Here is an 8,737-nt window from a genome sequence, read left to right as displayed (position 1 = left end):
TCAGTGACTGAACATACAGGTGTGTAGTACAGTGACTGTGAACATACACGTGTGTATATCAGTGACTGTGAACATAAGGTGTGTACTTCAGTGACTGTGAACATACACGTGTGTAGTACAGCGACTGTGAACATACACGATTGTATATCAGTGACTGTGAACATAAGGTGTGTATATCAGTGACTGAACATACACGTGTGTAGTACAGCGACTGTGAACATGCACGTGTGTATATCTGTGACTGTGAACATACAGGTGTGTATATCTGTGACTGTGAACATACAGGTGTGTATATCAGTGACTGTGAACATAAGGTGTGTATATCAGTGACTGAACATACACGTGTGTAGTACAGCGACTGTGAACATACACGTGTGTATATCAGTGACTGTGAACATACAGGTGTGTATATCTGTGACTGTGAACATACAGGTGTGTATATCAGTGACTGTGAACATACACGTGTGTATATCAGTGACTGTGAACATAAGGTGTGTACTACAGTGACTGTGAACATACACGTGTGTATATCTGTGACTGTGAACATACACGTGTGTAGTACAGTGGCTGTGAACATACACGTGTGTATATCAGTGACTGTGAACATAAGGTGTGTAGTACAGTGACTGTGAACATACACGTGTGTAGTACAGTGACTGTGAATATACACGTGTGTAGTACAGCGACTGTGAACATACACGTGTGTATATCAGTGACTGTGAACATAAGGTGTGTATATCAGTGACTGAACATACACGTGTGTAGTACAGTGACTGTGAACATACAGGTGTGTATATCAGTGACTGTGAACATAAGGTGTGTACTACAGTGACTGTGAACATACACGTGTGTAGTACAGCGACTGTGAACATACACGATTGTATATCAGTGACTGTGAACATAAGGTGTGTATATCAGTGACTGAACATACACGTGTGTAGTACAGCGACTGTGAACATACAGGTGTGTATATCAGTGACTGTGAACATAAGGTGTGTACTACAGTGACTGTGAACATACACGTGTGTAGTACAGCGACTGTGAACATACACGTGTGTATATCAGTGACTGTGAACATAAGGTGTGTATATCAGTGACTGAACATACACGTTTGTAGTACAGTGAATGTGAACATACACGTGCGTATATCAGAGACTGTGAACATACACGTGTGTAGTACAGTGGCTGTGAACAAGCACGTGTGTAGTACAGTGGCTGTGAACATACACGTGTGTATATCAGTGACTGTGAACATACACGTGTGTAGTACAGTGGCTGTGAACAAGCACGTGTGTAGTACAGTGACTGTGAACATACATGTGTGTATATTAGTGACTGTGAACATACACGTGTGTAGTACAGTGAATGTGAACATACACGTGCGTATATCAGTGACTGTGAACATACACGTGTGTATTTCAGTGACTGTGAACATACAGGTGTGTATATTAGTGACTGTGAACATACACGTGTGTAGTACAGTGAATGTGAACATACACGTGCGTATATCAGTGACTGTGAACATACACGTGTGTATTTCAGTGACTGTGAACATACAAGTGTGTATATCAGTGACTGTGAACATACACGTGTGTAGTACAGTGACTGTGAAGATACACGATTGTATATCAGTGGACGTGAACATACACGTGTGTATATCAGTGACTGTGAACATACACGAATTTAGAACAACAGCACCTTTGCATACGTCCCTCATTCTCCTCAGTTACACTGGGCCTAGACTTGCACAAGTCTCTAAGGCAAAAATATATTTGTTTAAATCATCATTTCTAGATTATAAATAATAAGAACAAGTTTCCATGTAAGAGACCGGCGTCCGCTTATCTAGACTTGCCTATTCTAAGGACATTATTACTATACGCCAAGGAACTTGGAGCAAGGCTACACTGGGCCAAGCCGCGTCAGCAATACGACAATGCCATGTCGAGTAAACGGCTGATCACAACTAAACACAGAGTGGCCCAGAAGACGACCCTGCCCCGGACAAAGGGGGTCGGGGGCACAGGTAACAGGTGAACACACCACCTGGTCGGGGACGCCTGTTGGACTACAATGAACAATAAACCCTGATGACGTCTCCAACAATTCAGGGGATATTGGGAAGGGGTTAAACGGTGATATTGAATGTCGATCAACCGCATGATTATTCAAGGAAATGAATTTGTAAGAACATTGTCGGAGGTTGTCCTATATTCCGATGTCTTTGTTTCCGTTAAACAAGTACTTGGTATAGTCAATGGACACACGCCAAATCACTGCTGATAACCTGCACATTTTTGTAATGGAAATAGATTTTTATCAGAGGGAAGTTATTTAAACAGATTTCATCAATATCTTTCGTACACGATAACCACCCGGTTCAGCTGTGAAAACACCTCACAATATCATGCTATTTTCTAAAATCTTTTTATAACTGTCATGAACCTTGGTGGAATATTTGGTAACACACTCAAACCGAAACATTCGACACTGACAAGCATAAGCAAGATCTGAAAATACCGTGACATTTTAATTTTCATTCGTAGAAAGAGGCAGATGTGTCGGACAGGTGCGTGCCCTGGTCACGTGACGTCACGTGTCTCGTGCTACCCCTGTTTAACAGCTATCGGCACGGAAACACACTTAAGCGTCCCTTTTGTGAAGGTGTAGTCAGGTCATGATCAACACTTTTTATTTAATAAGTCTATATGAATAGCAACTGTCAGCGACTTACATTTAACGACCGCATTAAGCTTGACTTCACCCTCGATTGTCCAATGTATTATATAGCTCCATTTTATTCTGATAAATAACTTGGACCCATTCGCTACCATAGCAGCGTTTAGAAAGTGACGTCATCTTGCTTCGCACAGATTTTCTCTCGCTCATGGGTGTAATTTGATTGGACGGCTGTTTTAGCGACTCGTCTTTCGATTCTGACTCAAACTATGGTTTCGAATGTTTCCAGGGTATTTATCGCAGAATGGAGTAATACATGGCAATACCCTAGGTATTAAAAGGGTGAACGGAAAGGTTACAAATACAGTTCAATGTTCAGTGAAGAATCTGTTTGAAATAAGAAGCTCAAAATCGGATCAGGATTACGGTAAAAGCAAAATAACCACATTCAAAATAAAGCACCTTAGTCCGACATAAAAGTTGTTACTATTGACATGGAAATACGTCGAATTATTCGGAGTTCTAGACAAGCGGAGTGCCATATGCCAATATGAGACCAGTGTCGATATGCGATCATAGCGTCGATATAAGGCCACAGTGTCAATATGAGACCAGTGTCAATATGAAACCACAGTGTCAATATGAGACAAGTGTCGATAAAAGATCATAGAGTCGATATGAGACCACCGTGTCAATATGAGACAAGTGTCAATATGAGACCAGTGTCAATATGAGATCATAGTGTCGATATGAGACCACAGTGTCGATATGAGACAACGGTGTCTTTATGAGACGTTAATATGAGACCACAGTGTCGATATGAGATCATTGTGTCGATATGAGACCACAGTATCAATATGAGACCAGTAGCGATATGAGATCATAGAGTCGATATGATACCACAGTGTCAATATGAGACAACGGTGTCGATATGAGACGTCAATATGAGACCACAGTGTCGATATGAGATGGTAGTGTAGATATGAGACCACAGTGCCAATATGAGTCAGTGAATGTGTACATTTGGTATAACGCCTCTTTTAACAGTATTTCAGTCATATCACGGCATGTCAGTTTGATATGGGATAAAAGCCCGAAATGATATACCGATATGAGACCACAATGCCGATATCAGACCAAGGTGCCGTCTAGGTGTCGGGCCACAGGAATCAACGAGGTTGAATATGCAGAATTAAACAAAATGATTGAATACAATCTCATTAAAATCAGATGCTAGTTCTCGCTACCGCTAGAAACGAGAACTAGCATCGGACTTTAATGAAATCGTTTTTGTCAGAAAATAGTTGAATGTAGCGCCACAACTCTTAAGCGGATCGCTTAATTTTGACATTATTAATTTAGACCTTTCCGAAACTGGTTGCCTCCTTGCCGAAAAGAGCATCAAAAGCTCCGGAACAATACAACTGAACGTAATGATGCTATATATAGAAGCAGGCATTGATAGTGTTTCGCTATTATCAGTGTGACATCAACACAGGAAGTGTTTCCTGGTCCGGCAACACATGTCGAGTTTATCACAGTCGCCCATCATCATCAACATGTATACATCTGTGCATCCCCACCTGCCGCCCGACACATGCAGTACTTGCAGATATACAAGGTCTGTGACAGGGCGATATCAAATATAACACACATCCGTATACTATCACTACTATCGGACGGTTGCCAGGGAAATAGGGTATCCTAGCAACAGACATATCTCTCCGTCAGCCACTTCTTTGGTGTTTAGGCTTTACGCGTGCTCTCAGAACGGCGTTCAACCCAAATCTTTGTCTGGTAGTAATTTGTTTGATTTATGCGTATGCTCCCTGCTCTGTATCTGAAATCAAACGCCAGCTAAGTGCTGCCTGTTGTGTATCCCTAGTTTAATGGATAAGTTTGGAAACGTGGTACTCTTTTTCCACGATGTCTTCAGCTCTCGGGAAGGCCGTGATATGATGAATGAGCCCTCTGATTGCGGAGATAGCGCTAAAGTTATAAATGTCCTTCTGTAAGCGATATTTATTGTTTGAAATATTACCGCCAACACTCGTTTTCTCAAAACTAGTAATTTTTTGTCATCCCACTCGATACTTGGTGAAAGTTTATGATCCAATTTAACGCGTGGATACCGACTCGAGTATCCAGTGCGAAATGTGTTCCTGTTAATGATGTAATGGATTGTACAAACAGCGTTAAGTATTGCGGATGTTTCTGTGGCAGTTCCTAATAGAGGCTTGGTGGCACCGACCATCCTTCAGGGAAATACCTCACAGGCCGTAATAGAGGCAGGTTCACAGAGACGAAATCTCCATACACCATCTGCATACGCCTTATCAAATACCACGTCAGCTGTGATTATACGCTTGTAGCGGCTACTTGATGTCGACGTGGCTGTCAACCTCACACTGTTCCTATTCAACAGTCGATCATAAAAGTGTAATGCCTGTTTGTTACGGTGAGTTGGTGAGTAGGCTGTCTCAAACCTCGTTGTTCGAGCAAGTGTAATTGCAGACAGTGTCATACCTCGCTGTTTCAGCGAGTTTAATTGCAGACAGTGTCAGGCCTCGTTGTTCAGAGCGATTTTAATAGTTGGCCGTATTATGTCTCGTTTTGGGGTGATGTTAATAGTAGACAGCACCATACCTCAATTTTAGCGCGTTTATTTGCAGACAGTTCCATACCTTATTTTTAGCGCGAGTTTAATAGTAGACAGCACCATACCTCGTTTTTAGCGCGAGTTTAATTGCAGACAGTAAAATACCTCGTTTTTAGCGCGTTTAATTGCAGACAGTTCCATACCTCATTTTTAGCTCGAGTTTAATAGTAGACAGTACCATACCTCATTTTTAGCGCGAGTTTAATAGTAGACAGCACCATACCTCGTTTTTAGCGCGAGTTTAATAGTAGACAGTACCATACCTCGTTTTTAGCGCGAGTTTAATTGCAGACAGTTCCATACCTCGTTTTTAGCGCGAGTTTAATAGAAGACAGTACCATACCTCGTTTTAAGCGCGAGTTTAATTGCAGACAGTTCCATACCTCGTTTTTAGCGCGTTTGATTGCAGACAGTTCCATACCTCATTTTTAGCGCGAGTTTAATTGCAGACAGTAAAATACCTCGTTTTTAGCGCGTTTAATTGCAGACAGTTCCATACCTCATTTTTAGCTCGAGTTTAATAGTAGACAGTACCATACCTCATTTTTAGCGCGAGTTTAATAGTAGACAGCACCATACCTCGTTTTTAGCGCGAGTTTAATAGTAGACAGTACCATACCTCGTTTTTAGCGCGAGTTTAATTGCAGACAGTTCCATACCTCGTTTTAGCGCGAGTTTAATAGAAGACAGTACCATACCTCGTTTTAAGCGCGAGTTTAATTGCAGACAGTTCCATACCTCGTTTTTAGCGCGTTTGATTGCAGACAGTTCCATACCTCATTTTTAGCTCGAGTTTAATAGTAGACAGTACCATACCTCATTTTTAGCTCGAGTTTAATAGTAGACAGCACCATACCTCATTTTTAGCGCGAGTTTAATAGTAGACAGTTCCATACCTCGTTTTTAGCGCGAGTTTAATAGTAGACAGCACCATACCTCGTTTTTAGCGCGAGTTTAATTGCAGACAGTTCCATACCTCGTTTTTAGCGCGAGTTTAATAGTAGACAGTACCATACCTCGTTTTTAGCGCGAGTTTAATTGCAGTCAGTACCATACATCGTTTTAAGCGCGAGTTTAATGGTAGACAGTACCATACCTCGTTTTTAGCGCGAGTTTAATTGCAGACAGTTCCATACATCGTTTTTAGCGCGAGTTTAATTGCAGACAGTACCATACCTCGTTTTTAGCGCGATTTTAATAGTAGACAGTACCATACCTCGTTTTTAGCGCGAGTTTTAATTGCAGACAGTACCATACATCGTTTTAAGCGCGAGTTTAATGGTAGACAGTACCGAACCTCGTTGTTCGGGCGAATATTTTCGAGAGAGGGTATTTTACCAGAGAGACGCTTAAGTTCTTGGGACGTTTTTACCCCAAGATCGAGACGGCAACAAAAGATGACGCTCTATCATGCTATTTCCATGGCAACACAAAAGTGTGTCTATGAACATAGACAGCGTGAGAACATAATCAAATATCATTCCACAGGGTCTCAGTTGAAACGGGTATGTTATCATAGGATTCTAATGGAAACATAAGAGCTTACAAAACACGAGTGAGTTGGATTTTACGCCACTTTAAACAGTATTTCAGTTGTTTGAATCATGTCGGCTTAATATGGGAGGATAAGTGAATCGGGTATTACATGTACTTGTGCCTTTATTCAATTCATCGGGTCCTTGTGCGACCAAGGGACGCAACTCAATTAATTCCGGCGCCTAATGCCCTTTCCGTTCATAGTGTATTATTGACCCAGATGATCGCAATGGTATCGAAAGATGATCTTTCACAACATGATCCCAGACCCGTGAAGATCCGGGGTAGAATAGATCTTCAGCAACCCATGCTTGCCGTAAAATGCGACTATGCTTGTCGGTAGAGGCGACTAACGGGATCGGAAGGTCAGGCTCGCTGACTAGGTTGATGCATGTCATCCCATCCCAATTGCGTGGATCGATTCTCATGATGTCAATCACTGGACTGTCTGGTCCAGACTCGATTATTTACAGACCGCCGTCATATAGCTGGAATACTGCTGAATGCGGCGTAAACAACAAACAATGAAACATCTTGACAGAGAGAGGTATTGAATAACAGTAAAAATGATTTAAATACGTTTGGTCCCCAAGCGATCATACACGACTCTAAAGTGCATGGTCTATAGCAGTGGACACAACAAACACTTCATATAGTAGAGGGAATGAAGTGTGTTTGCTGTATTTGAGTAAAGTCTATACGTTTGATACTATTACCGACACGAAACAGGGATTTCGTTCTTGATCAGTTGTATTATTAAACAGAACAGTACTTATCTCCCTTGTTCCGATCCCCCAAACATCACATATGTACGATGTCAATAAGTTCATATTCTTTCTGCAGAACGTGTGTTATTAAGAAGTACACGTCTTTGTGAAACCCATCATCACTGGCCCCTACGCGAGGACCCTCGAACGAGGAGTGACTATACAGACTTGACAGAGCTGTACTAATACCGATTCGGAGCATGCAGTTTTTGCAGCAGTTATGCGAGGACATCACAACAGATGCTGTGGATGCACGGTTTACATAATCTTGATATGCTCCAGTTCAGGCCTCGGCAAAGCGCCTCCTGGACGTGGGAACCTGCGCACACAGGCTCCAACATAAATACTCTCGCCAGCGTAGCTATAGAAATCGAGCGATTATTACGTTTGAAGAGCTCGTATTTGCAGACACAAAAGCAGTACTCGTGTGATACACTGATAGCGCAGAGCAGGCATAATCAAAACTTAATTCTGCGTGTTCAGATATGTCACGTCGGCCACAGATGGCGCTTGGAGTAGAACTTGGGATTATTGAATAAATGACGGTTATTAAAATGTCGTGTCAAGGCAGGTTTGAACTTTGACGGTGCGATTTTTTTCTCATACCGTACACACCCACTTATAAACATATTTCACAAGATCTTCGGATACGTTTCAGCGGCGGTCGTTTGACATTTTCAATACAAAATACTTTTGGGATTCGGTTGATACAGCTCAGCATTAATTAGTTGGCTGGAGTTTTGCCGACCTTAACCCATATTTTGTAGACTTCTGAGAAGCTTCTAATTCTGTAAGATTATCCCTACAAAACCTTTCAACATGGAGTGAGTGAGTTGGGTTTAACGCCGCTTTTAACAGTATTCCAGTTACATCACGGTGTGTCAGCTTAATGTGGGAGGAAAGCCCGAAGTGATGCAGGTCTCAGACGTTTACCACTTCGGTGAAACCCACGTGCACGGGTATGGTGCTGACAAACCTAGAAACATATTCGGGGCAAACCGGGATTCGGAACCCACAATCATAGGTTTCTTGCGTGCCAAAGGGACGCAACTCTACACAGCGAATCGCGGCGCTTCAGACGACTGGGCCACCCGTG

This window comes from Haliotis rufescens, unplaced genomic scaffold (genome assembly GCF_023055435.1).
Source record: "Haliotis rufescens isolate VD_foot unplaced genomic scaffold, xgHalRufe1.0.p SCAF_20, whole genome shotgun sequence".
In the NCBI taxonomy this organism is placed as follows: Eukaryota; Metazoa; Mollusca; class Gastropoda; order Lepetellida; family Haliotidae; genus Haliotis; species Haliotis rufescens.
This window is presented reverse-complemented; position numbering follows the sequence as displayed.